At 33.6% G+C, this 19,543-nt stretch overlaps 1 long non-coding RNA gene across 2 annotated transcripts in view; it reads left to right on the forward strand.

Annotated features, from left to right (window-relative positions):
- Window positions 1-19,543, forward strand: part of LOC146545836 (uncharacterized) — a 503,527-nt gene that overhangs the window by 197,539 nt on the left and 286,445 nt on the right. For both annotated transcript variants that reach the window (XR_014881296.1, XR_014881295.1), the window contains exon 2: window positions 11,025-11,074. This is a non-coding gene — a long non-coding RNA (uncharacterized LOC146545836). The remainder of the gene's footprint in view (window positions 1-11,024; window positions 11,075-19,543) is intronic.

Genomic DNA, 19,543 nt, shown 5'->3' on the forward strand with positions numbered 1-19,543 from the left:
GGAAAATAAATATAATTAAAATGGTGCAGCTTTTCATTATTGTTGTCTACACAAATTAATAATTTTAAGGAATTTATCTAACAAGGGAAAAATGGTTGACTTAGAAAATAGTAAAATGAGACCATTATTTTTCTAATTTAAAATGCTATTATTAGGAACAAGAAGAGGAAAGAAAACAACTTTTGATGATGAGGTATTTAATTCTCTAATGAGTAAAAAGGGATGCAGATGAAATTATATGGGTATTTTAGGTATTAATGAAAAATAGAGATAGCTTAGATAATAAGAGTCTGAAAATTAATCTCATGAATGTTTTAATTTTCTTTGCCACATAGGTGGATTTCTATTTCTTCACTCAAGGAAAATATCCATACATCAGAGGCTTATCTCTATCAGCACGTAGTGTAGTGTATTTTAAACATCTATTTAATAGCCAATTATATGATTCCCTTAAACTACACAGAACAAAATTGTAAAATTAACAGGTTGTTAAACATATTTCAATAATTTCCTTGACAATAACTAATAAAACTTCAAGAAAAGCACTGCTTCTAGGAGGGAAAAGTGCCATGAGATAACATCTCAAAAAAACATATATCAGTGGTTTCTCAGAGAAATAAAAGATTATGAACAAAATTCATTACTAAAATCAGAGTCGTCCTTTTATATGATATTTAAAATAATGACTCGTGGCTAGTGTAAGATGTTGGAAAATTAGCTATCCAGTTCTTTGATTTGGTCCATCAGGATCATGCATAACAAAAGACCATATTTTTTTCTAATTCTTCAGTGTTTTTAAAGGAATTTGTCAAAGTTGTTGGCATGTTATTCAAAGGACTATAACACTGCTCTTTTAATGCGTTGTTTGATGGTTTGGGAGTGGTGCATGTGTTAGGTTAGATGAAAAAAACGATGAAATTGACTTAATTACAGGCAAATAAAACAAGCACAAAAACCTAGTTATTCTTGAAAGCCATATGGCCTTATGGTATACTTAAATTTATAATGTGCTAGAACAATTTTGCCTACTAGAGGTACAAACTGGAAAAAAAAAAAAAAGAAACGAGTATTTAGTTGTCATTTTTGGTCTATTTCTTTGCACATCATCTATCTGTTGTTGAGTTGGAGTAGTTTTGTTACATTTACTAATTGTTTATTGTTTGAAAGCTATGAAACAATTCCCTGGTATTTCCTGTATTTTTCTACATATTTTCATGTGTCTATCTTAGATGAGTGTGCATATATCTGCAGGAGAAACGCCTGATGGTGAACTGGTAGAAAGTCACTACTGATGCTCTTTCTGTGAATAGGCATCTTCAGACTGACTAGAAAAGAAAGTTTAAACTGTCTTTCTCCTTCTAAAATATCAGACATAGATATTTCCAGCTTGTTTTTAGTTGATTATTTCTCGTTCAGTTGCAAGGAGAATCAGATTCAATGTTTTCTTTTCTTAATGGACATCATGGATTTTAGTGAGCCTGTGTAAACTTCCTTGATGCAAACTTCGTACCTGATTTTTGGAACTAAGTTTTATTATTTATCTGCTTGGCCAAAGGTATTTCATAGTCTTGCATCTGCTGGAGAAAATAAGCATCTATCAAACATATAAGTCAATTTATTAAATTTAGAATCATGATTGCCACTTTGGAAAATTATGCACCAGTGCAGTTGATGCTAACTGATAATCAGAGAGCCTTTTTAATTAGCTGTAAGTATTGCTTTTCATAGCATATTACTCTTGTTCCCAAGGTCATTTAGACTGTAATTTCTTGAGCAGCATAAATCAAGAGCATACAATTAAAAAAGAAAAACAAGCTGAATTTATAATAAAAAATAACATTCAGCAGATACTATTGGCTTCTTTATCCATTAATTAAGGGAGGTTTTCTGTTGAATTATAACACAAGTCATTTTTTTTTCTAGATGGTTCATTAAAGGCCAGATTTTATTACATATTACATGCTTTATGCTTTTCACACAAACTTATTATATTGCTCAGAGAAGGTGATCTTTTAAAGCACATTAGACTAATGTTCCTGAAACTTCATCTAATGTAAGTTTTATTGAATTGCTGTAACTAAAAAGGTCACCTAATGATTTGTTCAGATAATGGATTTAGTGAAAGGAAAACAAAATGAATAGGTTATTGTAGTAACTCTGACCTTGAGATACATTTATAGTTACAGAGATTTATGAATTTAACTGCAAAAGAAGAAACTTAAAAATATCCATGGGTAATACTACTGCCAGCATTTAACAGGGAATATAACGAGAAGCAAATGAAAAAGATGTGTTTTCCATCCTATGAGTCTAATACATGCATTAGTAGCCAATACTCTGAAACTGCTCTGAAAAATATTCTTTTTAAGGTCACTATAAAATCTTTCCAAAAAATCATACATTATAATGTAGCTGCTTGTTCAGACAAATGTCCTTACTTTTCCCCTCTCTCAATCTTGTGCTCTCCATTACATTGTGGACATCCTTACTGAGCACAAGGGTTCAGAAGATAAACTTAACAGGAGTTTGAAATGTGCTTAAATGAGACAGCCATGGAGCAGTATAATAATAATACAAGGTAATTTACTCTGTTCAAAATGAAAAGGAGTGAGGCTCTTAATTCCCTCTTCGTCCATTCTTGCAAAGTTTAGATAATGTAATTCTGAGTTTTTCCTGCATATCTAAATAAAGGCACTTTGGAAAGAGAAGCTCTGTAGCATCTGTGATGGAGAATGAAACACAGTGCATGCTCTTTCCAAAAACTGTCTCTAAGCATGAATACTGTGAATAATCAATAAGTAAATACTTTTTTTTTCTTAATTTTATTAAATTATTATTATTTTTTAATAGTGTCAGAATATAAGCTATTGGCTTTACAGGAAGGGATATTATTTTTAAAGGGTTGTTTGTTTGTTTGTTGCCCTGAATGTGAATGGAAGAGTATAATAGCAAATACAAAGAGATAGGAAAGCTCTCCCACTCTTTCTGCTTGTAATGCTTCAGAAATCTCATAAGAATTCTCGTTTGCATTGCTTTTCTATAGGAACCACTGCTATCAGCAGCTTTTATATTCTCAAGTGTGAAATCATAAAGGAGAAATTTTTTCACAGCTCTGGAAAAAGCAAACAAACAAACAAACAAACAAAACACAAAACCCCAGCATACAAATGTTTTTTATTAGATAGGAAAACCATCAACTTTTCTGTAGTTTCAATTTTGTTATGCCTGTGAAACTGGAGACAGTAAGATTTCTTGTACTACTATTATCAAAGTGGTGCTCTCTTGACATTGTGATGTAGTAAAGAAATACAAAAGAAAATGGTGGTTAGAAGAAACTGGTAAGGCAGAATTAGAAATAAGGTGTATGCATTTAGAAGTGTTTGCCAGAAGGCATTAGGAAAAAAAAAAAAGAACATATCAAAATAAGTGATAATTTTTCTCAGCATCTCTGTTTTTAAATCAAGAATGAGAGCCTTTCTGGTGTAAAAATTGAGCTATATACACTCTATGGAGCTCCATACAATGTCACTGAATGAAACCATGAAATTTTGATGGCAGTGGTGTCTTTAACCCTTAAAATTTGTGAATCCTTCAGTATACAGTCATTTATTGTTTAAACAGGATCTGAAAAAGATAGATAATTATGGCTTTATGTTGACAAAGTAGAGGTCGTTTTCTGAAAGAGGACAACTTTCAGAAAATCAGTGATGTTGAGCAAATCTCATAGTTTTCTTTTTAATCATACATAACTGGCTTTACTCTTGAAATAGAAAATATGTGATTTTTTAAATCAAAAATTGATAACTGAAGATACAGAGGCATTGTAGAGGCTTACCAATTATAGCTAAAGAGAAGGCAAAAGCTCAGAGTCATCCTTGAGCTACCCAAGACCTATTCAATGAGTGATCTGGGAGCTGTCCAAATACTCCTTCAATTAGTTCTTAATACAGCAAAGCTAAAGACCAGCAAAAATCTATTTGGCATTTCTCGTAGCTTTTATGGCTTGAAACATCTGTTTGGCAGATGGATTCCTTTAACATAAATTCGCAATACACCTGTGCTTTTCTTCCTGAAAGTACTCACTGTCTTGGCTTGGATGCTGCAATATGGGAAACTGCACAGAGTTTGCTTCGTGGTCAGTAATTTAGGATGAAGGAATTTCTTTAACAGACAGATATCATTTATTCTTCAGATCCCTGCAGCTTGATGGAATCCAGGATTTCTTGCACATTATTCCATTAGGCTTTGCTTTTATCTCTGCAATTATAAATGTGATTCATACCAAGTTTGTTAGCACCAAACTTTGTCAGCACTTCAGTGCTGCACATGCATAACCGTCCCCAGCTCACTGGAAACAGTTTAACTGAGGAAGCAGTGAGCAATATATAAACCAATTTGCTTTGTTTCTTAATAAAGAAAATTAGCCCATGGTCTCCTTTGAGTCCCTGTAGCCAGACTGCTCTAATACCTGAGAAAGTGTATTTAAAATGAGCTCATGTCTTCATATGTTACAGCGAATCTGCAGCCAAAGCATGCCTTGGGCCTCCTCATCCCTCACATTTATTCAAGCATTTAGAGTAAGATTTTTTTTTTCTTATCTTCTGGCTGTAAACTGGTTATGCATGGACATTTCAGCAAAAACCTCCAGCTACTATAATGATAATGAAGAGAAGGATGATTAGGCCAATAACAATAAATAATCCTCTCACAGAAGGAAGAAGATAAGCATGTATATTTCATGAAGAGAAAATCAAAAGGCACCAATTATTTTCTACTTCCTACAATATCCTGGATCCAGAAGGTCTCCAGAGAGTGCAGGAGGACTTTCAGGGTGAGGCAAAATTGAGATCTTTGCATCCCCATGGTGAGTTACCCTCCTGTAGAAAGCAAGGACTTAGCAACCCCCAAGAAGATCCATGCAAGAACCAAAAAAACACAAATTAGACACTGTCCAGAAGCATCAAAAATAAGAATAAAAATCAAAGAAGAGCAGCAAACATATCTGTTTAAAAGATCAGGTTGCCCATGGCCTGATTCAAGCTCACCTTGAAAGTCTCCATGGACAGGACATCAACGGCAACACTAGGTATCCTGTTCCAATGCCTCACCACCCTCACTGTAAAAGATTTTTCCTTGAATCTAACCTAAAACTATGCTCCCTGAGCTTGAAGCCATTTCCACATGTTCAATCAAAACAGACCTTGCTAAAGAGTCTTTCCCCTTCTTTCCTCTAGCTCAGTTTTTGATGCCTTTTGAACTGGGAGGTTTCCAGGTCAATGTTTTTATTTGGAAAATAGGGTATGCTGTTGATTATATGAATTATAAATTATAAATTATAAGTCAAAACTTTATATGCTAAATATTGAATTTATATGCTAAATATGCTAAATATATGGGGCTCCAGACCCATGAAAAAGCATAGGACTGCAGTTACATGAGGGTAGCCTGATGTAATCCACATTTTTTTTTTTACTTGTATTTTTGGAAATTGGTTGAGGTTTCAGTAAAATTTCTATCTTGATATTTTTCTCTCTGAAACCTAAGTGTTATTCTTGTTAAAGAATTTATCATAAATTCCTAATTACCTAGTAACAGGCTACCAATTACTTATGTATATTTGAAGTAATATTCAGAAATTCTCCTTTTGTTTATTATGGATTGAATCATTTGCATTTTAATTTTACATATGTATGCTTCTGTAGCATGCAGAGCCTACAATAGGCTTATATCAGGATCACTGACTGTCTGATTAGTAATAATTAGATATTCTGTTCAGTGGAGATGATTATTCAATCTTAATTTTAACAGCAAATAACTATAATAGTGGAATAGCGATATTCTTTGCTGACAAATGAACCGGGACTTTCTCACTTTCCCTGAATGCTTTTATGAGCGTATCAATTGCACAGTCCTTACAAAAATGCTGGCAATTTTCATAGGGCCACTTAATGTTCTCTTCTAAACACATAGTAGCACATGCAAGGAAAGTATCTTATTAACCATGTGAATGTTAGAGGTCTTGTTCCAGGTAGTCATCAGGGTCAGTTGATCAAGACAGGAATGTTCGGATAATGCCTAGTTTATTTTATTCATCTACTGACCAAGATTGGAGGAAGTGTTCACTGAAAGAGGCTGTTTTTCTTCCCTGCTGATGGAGACAAATTAGAAGCCTGGTTTATAGAATCATGGAATGGCTTGTGTTGGAAGGGACTGCAAAGATCATCTGGTTCCAAACACCATGCCATGAATAGGGTTGTAAGCCACTAAATCAGGCACTAGATCAAGTTGCCTCGAGCCCAATTTTCAGGTGGCTTAAGGTTAGTTAAATTAATCCTAGCGTTATGGTCTTCCAGAAGTGTAAGGCAATGGTCTTTGGATTACGTAGTTTAAGAAGCAAATGAACTTTTTTCACATCAACAGGTTTTTGGGGTATTTCAGAATAATCAGAGAAGCAGATAATGTGCTCTTCTCTCTACATGGAAATATGTTTGAGGACTGAGTGTTCTGAATCATCAACATTCAATTAATGCAGAAAAAACTTCCTCTATAATAGTAATTACACTTCCTTGCCCTCACTTATTCTGTGAATTGAATGTCTCAGCCATTTTAATTAAGAATTCTTTTAATACGTATGCCCCAAAAGACTGATTTGAGACTGTATGAGTAATCTGAAATGCAGCATATTGTAACAATAATATTATTTTTATATATATAATTTTAAATGTTTCCATTGTGCAGCTAATTAACCTAATGCTGCTAATACAGGAATACAGCTCTTAAAGCAGAGCTAGCATTGGTTCATAGCTGGCACACAATGTGGGGAGGGTGTCATACTTCAACTTTTCCAACAGACTTTCTTGCACATGGTAAGTTTGCTGAAAATGTCCTTTGTGATTTATTAATCTTAATGTGTTGCTTTTTCCTTGTTATTACAGTGGGTCTTTCTGGCAAAAACGTGTTGCAGATTCATGTTACAAGAACCCCTCAGGTTCTTTTCTGCATAGCTGCTTACCAGGCAGGTGGCCTCAGTGTGTGATGCTGTTTCTCCCCAGATGCAGGACTCTACACTTCCCCGTGTTCCTGTCAGCCCACCCCTCCAGCCTTTTGAGGTTCTTCTGGATAGCAGCATGATATGCTGCTGCAACAACCACTCCTCCAAGTCTTGTGTTGCCTATAGACTTATTTAGGGTGCACTCACGGAGTCACAGATTATCCTGAGTTGGAAAGGACCCATAAGGATCAGTTTGTCCAACTCCTTTGTCCACAGAGGACCCCCTGGAAATCAGACTCTTTGTCTGTTGTCAGTATGTTTCTTGAACTCTCTTAAGCTCAGTGCCATGACCACTTCCCTGGGGAGTCTGTTCCAGTACCCAACCACCCTCACAGTGAAGAATCTTTTCCTTATATCATAATCAGCTTAGTCATATTATTACAGAAATGCATCAAGTGGGCCAGGTATAACTTCCCGTTGGTGAAACCACAATGATTACTGGTAATTTTGTTGTCCTTCAAGTGCCTTGAAATAGTTTCTAGGATGTGTTGCTCCATCACCTTTCCAGTGATTGAGGCGAAGCTGACAGGCATGAGATATTCAAGAAATGTTTAGATGTTGTACTGAGGGACAGGTTTGGTGGGAAATATCGTTGATAAGGACTGGATGATCTTGGAGGTCTTTTCCAACCTTGGTAATTCTATGATTCTGGGTAGTTCCCTGGATCAAATGCAACTTTTACTGTCTGGACATTCTTCAGAACATCTATTTGATTAGGCTAATGTTTTATTTACTTCACTTGTGTGTAATTAATATATAAAGTCAAATAATATTTAGAATTGTTTTAACAGAGACTATATTGTGAATTTTTTAAGTAGAATGTAATCTTCATGTCTCTTTGAGAAACCCCAATATTTACTCTTTTTGCAGATTATAATAAGAGAAAACATTTGACTTGTATATTTAGTAGTTTTCATAGTATGTTGGAAAAACAGATTCAAATAAATAGTCAAGATAAGAGTTAGTAATAAGAGATACATTTTAATCACTCACACATTTATTTAGATAACAAAGAGACTGAAAAGAGAGGCTAAAATTGTAGCAATTTTCGCATCTTGTTTTCTAAGCATAAAATTCAGTCATAATAATAATAATCAAGTAGTACTTCATAGACAATCCTTTCCATGAACTTATCAGCTACTCATCTGAAAGCAGACTCCTCATGATCTGACAGTAGAATTGATTATTCCAGTTAAAGCAATTTGTACCTGTATCTTAATTTTGTTCGTAATAGATAAAAAAATTCGGAGTGTGCAAGCGCTTTAGAAAGTTAGAGCACTTCATGGCAATCAAGACTGCGTCAAATCTTATATTACTATTTTCTGCTCTACTTTCTTAAATTCCATGTAGATGGTCAGCTGCCTTTTGGGAAATTTCCCACAGCATATATCAACTGTCCATCAATAGTATTCATTTTTTCTTGATTTTTCTGTATGTTCTCTCATTCTGGCTTTCATGTCCCCATTTCAGTTCCATTTTATTATTAGAAGGCTTGTTCTTCAGTTTGATGCTGCCCTTACTGAATTGTTCAGTGCGAGTTATGTCGTAATTCAGACAAATAGTGACGCATATCTGCTTCCACTCATACAGCCTCAGAGTAGGCTTTGAAAGCCTAATATAATGCAAAGTAGGAATAAAACAAGTGGGATCATAAAAGCCTTCACGACTGACGTCCTCAAGTTTAGCATTTCTGATCTTCATTAGAATTAACTATTGCTAATATAATTTAATCAAAATTCAGCACTTAGTCTGATTAATAACTGGATATTTATTTATTTATTTTTTAACGTGAATTTGTGTGATTTTATGATGTGATCATTTTCTTTGATGGAAAGAATTTGTGAAAATCTTGAAAACATGCAATTGGAGTAGGTGTTTATTTGATGTTCTTACACCATAGAGCTTCCTACTAGAAACCCAATCTAATTCATTAAAGTTCTGAACCATAAAAGCCTAAAATGATGTTGGAATAGAATCCCATAATGCATATCAGTATTTGTGACTGACTAATGCTGTCAGGGATGTTTTCTGTCATTATCTGCTTGTGAAGGAGATTGAGTGAGATTTCTTCAGATAAAGCATAATACCTTTCTACATAGACTACAGGTCTGATGCAGTGAGTGGTATTAAAGGGAAACAGAGTAGAGATTACATTTTGTAGAGTGCCAGATTTTATTGTTGACAACATTTAAATTTCTATAATGCTTTTAGTGACAGCTGCCTTCCCTCCCCAGCCCCTACTGAACATTTCATCTTATTTAGCCATCTTTATATTCAGAAATAATGGGTTTGAATAAGCTTATTTAACATTGCATTTACAAATAACAATGTTTTTAGCCTCATAATATTTAGAATCTTCATTGGCCTCATTAATTTTGTTTCTAATATGAATTAAATATTTTACTGTTGACTTAAGCACTGATGTGTTGACTTTAGCTGTGATTTTTTTTTATGTGACATATCAACTTTTGTTAGGTCAATCAGTTTTTGAATAGAAGATCACCTGAGTAAATACACATCTTGTTTCTCTCTGTGCACAATGTCTAATGCACTTATTCCCATCAACTGCTTAGAATTTTACTTTTATTATTATAATCTATTTTCAAATAAAGAATTAATTACCAGACTCACAACAGCTTTGTGGAGAGCTGGATGATGTCTATGGAATGGGTCTAAGAGATTAGACTCAATAATTTTGCATATATTTTATGAGGCAGGAATGTTTCACTCTGCTACTGTAAGTACCATTTTTCAGCTAGAATTTAATTATGAACAAAAATGCCACCTTTCAGATGAGGGCTAAATATGCAGGTATCCTGTTTTGTGATCACTTGAGATATTATGTCATTTGCTAAAATATCTTGAATCCTTGATTATGAAAAAATTCTACCCTGAGCAAATACGATATTTGTTTGTGGGTTGTTTTTTGTTTTTGTTTTGTTGTTGTTGTTGTTTTTTCCCCTGACAAGTCTATTGTTCAAATAGGTACTTTTTGTTTCTAAAACCGGGACTTGAGTCTCAATTTGTTAAAGTCAGTGGCAATTTTATTATGAAATTTTCTGTCGATTTAGTGAACTTCATTCTTTAATGCCTGAGTTGATTTAAATTTTCCAGTTGTATTGTGAGTTGAAACTTCAAAAATATGTTGAAATATTTTTACTCTAGTCTGCTTTCTATAAACTTTAAAATCATTAAACTCTAAATCAGAAGTTAATTTTTTTTTATTTTTCTTTTTGGGGTAACACTTCATTTTGATAATGTATATAAAGCATTAATATGTATAAATAAATATCTATACATACATAAATGAATGCATATATAAGTCAATATGCATGTATGTATGCATTCCCTGTCCACAGCACAGGGGTTGGAACTAGATTACCTTTGAGATCCCTTCCATCCCAAGCTATTCTGTGGTTCTATGCATATGGATTTCTCTCCTTACATGGAATTGTGTTTCAGTGTATGGCATTAAGGGGCATATTCAAGTGTCTTGAATGGTCTTTATGGTAGCTCTCTTTGTCACTACAAAGCTGTGTTTAATACATTTTGTTGAATTTGTCTGATAAAAACAGAAGTTATGTACAATCAAGGACTTGCCAAAGAGTAGAACTTAATTTGGAATGCCTGACTTACCCATGTATCCTATGATCATAGGAAACTGTTTAACTACTATAATTTGCCTCAGAAATTTAAGAAATCTAATTTTGTGTACTTTGATGGTTTCATGGCAATTTATGAAATAGACAATTTATTTTAAATATAATTTTTGAAAGGATGATATAAAACCAACAAGCTGATTATCTGCATTACTACCTGTGATTATGTGCCTTTCTGGTGTAAATCTGTGTCATCTCAAGTACAAAGGGATATGCACTGATGGGCTTGAGATGACTTCACTGACCTGAGGTATCTGAATCCTCTTCTATTTTCCTATAAGAGGAAATGAGACAAATTTCTCTTCTTTCCCCAGGCTCCAACTGCTGTTGAGAAAACTTGCATTAAAATATTACTGATGGATTGGTAAGTCATTTTGGTTTAAATAATTTTAACTCAATACTTTCAACTTGTTTTGAATGTTTTTATTAAATAGTTTCTTTAATGCTACCTTAACATCCAATTTACTTCTAACATAAATCCAATTTAATACCTGCATTACGTGCAGGTATTCATGGATTCAGAAGCAAATGTTTGCCTTTGCAAATTGGTATCCGCACTTGAGCAAAATGTTTTGTCTTCATCTTCTTCCTTTGCAACACGCTTAGGCTCAGGTAAATTGTATGCATCTCTGAACATGTTGGAAATGTTGCTGCAGAACTCTCAGCAGTGTAGTTCATCTGTCATTCCTAAAACTCATAAACTGTCTTGGCAGAAGTGCATGTGGTGTCAGCGTTATGATACATATGCAGTATTTAAAATCCGATGGGTTTAGAGATATTTGTTGTGTCAAGATATTTGTCAAGTCCAGGTTGTCTTCCATCCAGTTCAAAAAAAAGCTTTTAGTCAGCTTCAGTAGTAGCTGGCTTGATAACTCTGTTTTAAAATTAAGAATTTGCTGAGTTGAAATATATTTATTATATTGAAGGAGTTACTATTATCTCTGATGACTATGTTTATAGTTATATATAACTCTATTGTTTTTAATGTTTTTAGTTAACTTTCAATAGAATGAAAAGTAAAATATAGGCCATCAAATAGTTCTTTTAATATTTTGAAGAAACAATTAAAAAAAAAAAAAAGCTACTAAAATAATTATCAATGTAAATGAGACACTAAACAGGTATTTCTCCAACTTAATATACAGTACAATTTCTTGCCATACAATGCAAATATAATTATTTTAAGCTGCTCTTGCACTCAAAGCATGAGGCATCCTTTATCACTGTCATCACAAGACGTTGATTCAAATAATCTGAACATGTTATACAAAGAGAAGCCATCAAATCAACTTGCTTATTGATCCTTGACAGAATATTTGCATAAAACATTATGAGATTTTGCTGTGAAAAATATACTTCAAGTGAACGACAGAAACAAAATATATGTAATGTGCCATAAAAAAACGTAGATCCACTTCTATTAAATTGCCTCAACTAAGGAGCATTGTTATTAATTTTCTATTGTTTTGTTTATGTGTTTAGAGCTCTTTTTCTAGTGAAAAGATTGACTAAGTTAGTCAACCAAATCAAAGGAATAAAATTGTATACATGTTAAAAAATAATGTTTAAAGGAAGGTTACACAGGTGGCTCTATTAAAACATAAGCATGAAACGCCATCAGAAAGATGCCATTTTTAACCCATTTTTCTATTAAGTTCAACATCTGTTCAACACAAGATTGCAATCTTAAACCCATATTGAGAATGGATAATGTTTATTTCAAATTGTCAAATGATAACAAGAGTGGCTTCTTGCCATGCATTTTTAAACATAATGTTCTTTCTGTTTTGCTGAAAGAGAATCAATATAATTGAATTTCATCACATCACATCACATTGGTTATTTTTTTTTCCTTGCACTGTTTACAGACCTAGAGCATGTAAATATTTTCCCCTATGGCTGTCCCAAGCTACCTGATTCCTTTTTTATATGCTCAGGAAGCAGCTGTAGGAAATGTCACAGTTCGTTTTTAGGAAATTGCACTGCTGACCAGAAATCAAATCAAGCAGCGAATAATGTAGTATTGTTGGCTTGTTTTTTTTGCCTCTCTCTTGCCTGCAAAGAATCTCTATTTCAGAGATTCTATGATTCAGTCTGATTCTCTGGGTCTCTTGTAGCTGTGGTGCTTTAATGCTAGGAGCTCATTCCTCTGGAAATAGCTCACAGAAGGCTTCAAGAAGGAATAGAAAATCTTGCCAGAACCAAAATAAGAAAGTTCACTTGACAATGTTAAGCTGAGTGCTCTTATGTATATTCTACATTTTGCTATCTAGTTGAACAACATCTAAGATCTAAAAATTGTCCAAGTGTCCAAGTCAGAGATCTCTCTCAACCTGGATATAATCCAGCTGAATAAGTCTATGGCAGTATATCAGTTCTACAACCTTTACAAAGACACTTGCTGTTGAACTGGATTTTGTATTGAACTGTGCAAGTTAAAAATGACACACATTGCGTAACGTCCACCATGATCTGAGATCTGAAAACAAAGGCAAAATGGTGGACATCACCCCATTATGTTGCGGAAAAGACTTCACTTGCATGGGAAGGAGGTGTGCGATGGGGCATGTGCTCCATTTGCAAAATGTCTGTTGACCCATTATATTTTATGATGGTGATGCACGCGTTGTTAGAGCATTAGATAAAAGGCCAGATCCAGGTTCTCATCTCACTGTCACAAATTTATTATAGTTGTACTCAAGTAGTTTTAATGGAATAAGAGTGTTCAGTAATACTGTAATGCTTTTGCAAATATATGTATTTTTTTCTCCAACTGTTTCAACTTTTATTCCATTAGTATTTGTAGTGCTGCCTTATGCTTATTCAACTCACTGCAGTTCTTTAACTACAAAAAAAAAAAAAAAAAAAAAAAAAAAAAAAAAAAAAAAAGCTGTTTTATGAGCTAACCCTACTTTCTTCCTGGCTAACATGGTAATGTGAAGTGAGGAATAGGCTCTTCTCTTAGTCAGTGAGGTTAAAGAAGCATCTCCAAAGGGCAATTCATTCTATTTCTGATAAAAATTATTCTCAGGAGTTGTCTCTCCTTCCTGACTAACACCTCTGATAAATAGAATGATTCTGAGCACTTCATTTGGTTTGAACTACTCATAAACAGGACAAGGTGACTTTCTGGTTTTAATCATGTCAGTATATTCGTAGCACTTTCATTTTCCTTTAGTTCCTATCTCAACATCATCATTTTTGTACATTTTCTTTAAGGCATTTGTAAGCCATGCTGGAACATGACTCTCAAAACTGCAATATTTATCTACTTATTTTATGTGAAACATCAGTAATTGTGTTTTCCTGTTTTTACAAGGAAATGTTGAATATAATGCAATGAAAAGTAGAAAAGCCAGACACTTTTGAATGTTGCCCAGTGATAAGGCAGAATGCAGTGAGCACAAATTGGAACAAGAGAAGTTCCATCCAAGCATGAAGAATCACATCTATACTGTGTGGTTGATGGAATACTAAAGCAGGTTTTCCAGAGGTGGTGGAATCTCCATCCTTGGAATTATTCAAGAGCTACATAGGCATGGTCCTGGGCAGCCTGTTCTAGGCACTCTGCTTGAGCAGGGAATTTGGGCCAGATGTCTTCCAGAGGTCCCTTCCCACCTCAGTCAATCTATGACTCTGTGATACCACAGCAATTTACCATTTGTAAGATGAAAATGGAGATTGGAATGTATTTCTATTGGGAGATTTAGGACTTCTATAGTATTATATTATATTTTTCAAAAACTTTTTTAGTGATAATCGGTTCTAGTTTTGCTATATAATTTGTGGACTTTCCAAGTTCAATCTTTGAATTGTTTTTTAATTGTTTTCATCCAGTGAAGTATGAGGGCTGATACAAAAGTAATGCCTCCTATTTTATTATTTTGTCCCACATCAGAAGAGAATGTTGATGGGATGGCAGTAGAGGTTGAACCTTCCCACAAATATTCTGTTATATTTTGTTGCCTTGAAACAGATGTCAGCAGAGGAGCAGTCTGACAAAATATGATCTGACATGGACTTGTAGATGAATGGAAAGTATGTCATTGAATTCCTCCATGCAAAAAGATATTTCACCACTGGCATTCATTGATGCTTACTGAAAATTTATGGAGACCAAATAGTGTATGTGAGCACACTGAGATAGTGGATGGTGCATTTTAGCAGTGGTGACAGAAGCAGTGGGTCACCTTTGCTGATGCAGATTTTTACAAGTGAGGCATTTATGCTCTTGTTTGTCAGTAAGAAAGCATAGCTAACAGTGGTGACCTTGTCAAAAAATAGTGTTATGTAGCTGAGAATTTGCTCTGCCAAATAGTGTTTGTTTTGACAATTCTGAAAGGGAAATTTTTATTGAAAATTTTGGAGTAAGTAATTCCTGAGTGAGTAAAGTGAAACAGACACCAGATTTCAAAATATTTAGATGGGTACAAACTTCACCAGATCAGCTGTTTCAAAGCTGTGTTCAGCTGAGGGCTGACTTCAAAGGTAGATAAGGTTGCTCAGTGTGTCCCATGAAGGTGAGTTTCACAGCCTACCTGTTAAATCATATAATGATTCTTTTTTTTTCTTTGTAGCTTTAGAATGTGAATTTTTTTTTCTCCTGTCTCTTCATTGTGCATCTCTACATTGAATCTGCTTCCATATTAGTTTTAAATGCAGTGAAATGTCCTATCATTTCTTATACTCTTATACACTACTAGCTCTTCAAATAAGATATGGAGTAAAAAAAATAATAATAAATTAGAAAAATCTATGACTGTCACAAAGAGCTCTTAAATATTTTTGCCATAGAAATCTACTGTTTAGCCACATAATTTCTATTTGTAAATGGAATGACTTTATAAAACCGTTATTTACTCTACAACATACGTATATTCAAGAAAGAAAATAATGATGTAAATCCATGGTAACTCAAAAGGAACTTTTTTAGTGCTGCTTATGCATTTGTAAATCTATGGAAGTAGAAACAGAACATATACCTTTCTGATTCTTAATCACATCTACAGACATTAGTAAAAATGAATTAGCGATTTCTGACCAAAAATTGCAAGGTGTAGATTATGAATGCTGATCTTTATCACTGAAAACAGCAGAGAATGAAAGCAATCTATCTGCTGTTCAAACTGGAATAATACATTTTGGAGATGATACCAAGGTTGTCCAGTGCACTTTATTTATGTTTTTGTAAAGAAGCAATGATAGCCAATGTGTAGGTGTAAACCTCATTTAGATAATGTGGTGATCTACTAATACTTCACAGCTGTTTTTGTGACAGCTGTCTGTCTCATTCTTGGCTTTCTTGACTAGAATTATTATGAAGAACTCAAGATGGATATTGTTATCTTGCCATTTGAGTTAAATATTCTTGAACAGGACTTTCTTTGCCTTGGAGATGGTATCAGATAATCAATACTTTTTGCTTTGCTAGGTAACCTGTAAGATCCTGTTTGATAGGATTTTTAGAGACAGGACTTGTCTCTCTGTATACTGTGAAATCAGAAAATATATCTGGCTTGATGCCAACCTAGATAACTAAGATCTTTTGCAAATCCATTCCATTCCATTTGGAATTCCATTCCAAACAAGTTTAGTGCCCAGCTTGTTTTATGAGTTCCTTATTTATATTTTGTAAAAAATATAAAATGCAACTGTAAATTATATTTCTGGATTTATAAACAAGAATCTAGTCCAATAAAATTATATGGAAAGGCAGTTAAACCCTGTGTAAATACTTAATTCGAAATGAGAACGTTTAGGAACGTTTGGATTTTGTGTTGAGGGACATAGTTTAGTGAGTATTATTGGTGATAGGTGGATGGTTGGGCTGGATGATCTTGAAGGTCTTTTCCAACCTTGGCGATTCTGTGATTCGGTGGGAATTTAACATTATTTTAAGAAGAAAATACAAGGAACATTTAAAATGAAGCTGTGGTTCTGTATTCAGAACATACATTGTGCTCTGAGGTAAAGAAGAATTATGCTGTCTGTATTTAATGTGTTCTACAGTTGATCATTACATCTGAATCTCCAAGATAAGATTTAAACTTCTGTAAGATTTAATAGTTCATCTAGTTGGTTTACTTTTCCTGATTGTTTTTTTTCTCCACTCAGTTGCTGTGTATGAAGTAGTAATCTAGGAGACTATTATATTGTGTTAAAGAGGTCCTATCTGAATTTGGGGTCCCAATATCTCATTAGCTAATGAGAGAGAGAAGGAGGACCAGTGGGAAAACAAAAATGAAATTACTTGTCTGAGATTAATAGAGTTCAAATCTCCTGAGCCAAAGTCCTTTTCAAAAAAATTTAGATTCAAAAATCAAATAAATTAGGGAAAAAAAATGTTTTTATCTCCATTCTTCACTGGGAAAACATAATACAATATAAGCAACAAAGCAAAGCACCCCAGAAATAGAATAATAAATGTTACAAGTAAGATCATGTAGATAGTGTCTTGAAATTCTCTAACTAGTGTTTCAGTCTAAAACATGTTCTTTTACTGAAACAGTGAAGTTAGAAATTTAACAAATAACCTAATTGACATTTCAGAAATACTTTGAAAGGGTTTTTTTTTTTGTTTATTTTTCATTAGTCACTTCTCATCCTGTGCATTTTATAACACTTAAAAAAAAAAAAAAAAAAAAGGAGTTATAATGAAAACAGAAAAGCTGCTTACTTTCAGATAAGAGATTAATAACTGGAATTAGAACAGAAAAAATACTCAGTGACTAAGTGGTCATTTGTAGTGTTATTCAGTCAAACTAATGGCTTAAAGAATCTTAGTGGAAGAAAAATATAATGCACTGCTGTTTTAAGAGGAAAAATGTAATACTTCAGGGATTGATAATTGCAGACTTTTCAGTAACATAGGACTTTGATGTGTTCATATTGCTGTTACATGATGAAAGAATAATATCATGATGCAGTAAGAAAAGCGTAAGCTGTAAATAATAAACATTAAATTGTAATGAGGGGAGAATGCTGACTGGGGCGTTCAATAGACTGTTATAAAGTACAGTATCTCATTGTACAGAAATGCTAGATCGTTGGGAAGGAAGAGATGAGGAGTTTTATGATACTTCTTGAAGAAAAAAAAAAAAAAAGGAAAAAGGACCAATTGTATTTTGAAAAGTTCTGGTGGGATACTTTTAAGAATTTGTGTTATAGCTGGTTAATATTCAGAATATTATCTACTGTAATCCAGAATCTTAAATCATACTGCATAACCTTGGGAAGGGAAATTCAGAAGATAAAAGCACAAGTTTCTTTGACAATTAAGGTGCTTGGATCTTACTCTGATGAATTCCAGTTACTGTATGAGAAAGAAATTTTAGTGCGGACATTATATCTTTCACTAATTACTCAGAAGTAAACAGATGCCTAGATTTGTGTTTCATGTTATACTTCCTTTACATGAAATGAATTGTGATGAATCACAGTAAAAGTTTGCTGGGGAAAAATTATCAGTATGCTCATGCCTATATATTATCTGCTGGTACCTGATATAACAGCAAAAGAAATTTGGCCAAAATTGCTAAATTGCTTTAATGAGAAAGAAAACAAATACCTAAGAAACTTTAGTGGTAGAGGGAAGGATGTTAGAGATCAAGTCTGCTTTGTAACATCTCATTTGAAGAAAAAAGTATTATGAAATGTTACAGCTAAATGCAGAGCAGGCTGGGACAATATGTCACGGCACATCATGTGTCAGTTGTTTTCTCTTTTGCGAAATAGAGCAAAAAAAGAAATGTTTTTTTTTGTGCCATCTGTTTAGCATGATCCTATACTTGTTGCAAATATCAGCCATCTGACCAGTCCATGTATGTGCCAGAAGAGATCACACTTTTCCCATGCTCATTTGATTGTGCTATAGGAAGTTGTCTTCATGGCTTTTCTTTAACAAAGAACTTTCTTAAATTACATAGGGATTTTTTATCCATCCACTTTGGTCATTGAATTTGTGCCTCTAAATATATATCAGTAAGGCACTGGGATGTGTTTTACCTTGCTAAACTAACAACTGCAGATATGATTAATCATTTTTCCCTGTGGATCATTTATTATGGATAGCTCATATAGTTACTGCATAGAGCATCCTTCAAGGGTGATGTGATAAAGTGGAAGCTTTTACAAATTGGATTCTTGCTTGGTTGGTGCCTGCTGCCATCACCTGTGTGAAATTGCATGGCTGAGTCTTGTATGTTGTAATAAATGTACACACATTGTAAACATTGAAAAACAAATGTAAACATTCCAATGAGAGGGAAAAAAAAAAAAGTCTTGAAATCCAAAAGTTTCTCTGTTATTAAATGGCTTGAAAAGAATTTTTATCACATAACACTTATTTGGGAAGCATGGCTGTGAATGGGAAACATTCTGTATTGGGAAAAAAAATGCAGATGAAATTACCCTTTTGTCATTAACACCTCACAACAAACAACAAAAATACATGCATACATGCATAAACATACATACGTAGATGCATAAAGAAGCAATCTGTTTTAACTAAGTTCATCAACATCTTCTCAACTTTTTAAGAAATTGTTTTTGATTCTGATGGTAGTGATATGTCCACTCTTAGGAGGCAGATATTTAGAATCAGTAAAGTAAGCATCTGTATTTTCCTGTATGTGTGTGTGTGTGTGTGTGTATATATATATATATATATATATATGTATATGTGTATATATATATATATTACTTAAATCCTTTTGTTGACATTTTAATTCTTTTGTTTTAAAGAATATTTCAGTAGGAAATATTTTTCTCATTCATTAACTTCTATATTTTATTCAGATTTACTAAAAGGGATCAACTGGAATTAATATACTCA

Source organism: Meleagris gallopavo, chromosome 1 (genome assembly GCF_905368555.1).
Source record: "Meleagris gallopavo chromosome 1, MGAL_WU_HG_1.1, whole genome shotgun sequence".
Lineage (NCBI taxonomy): Eukaryota > Metazoa > Chordata > Aves > Galliformes > Phasianidae > Meleagris > Meleagris gallopavo.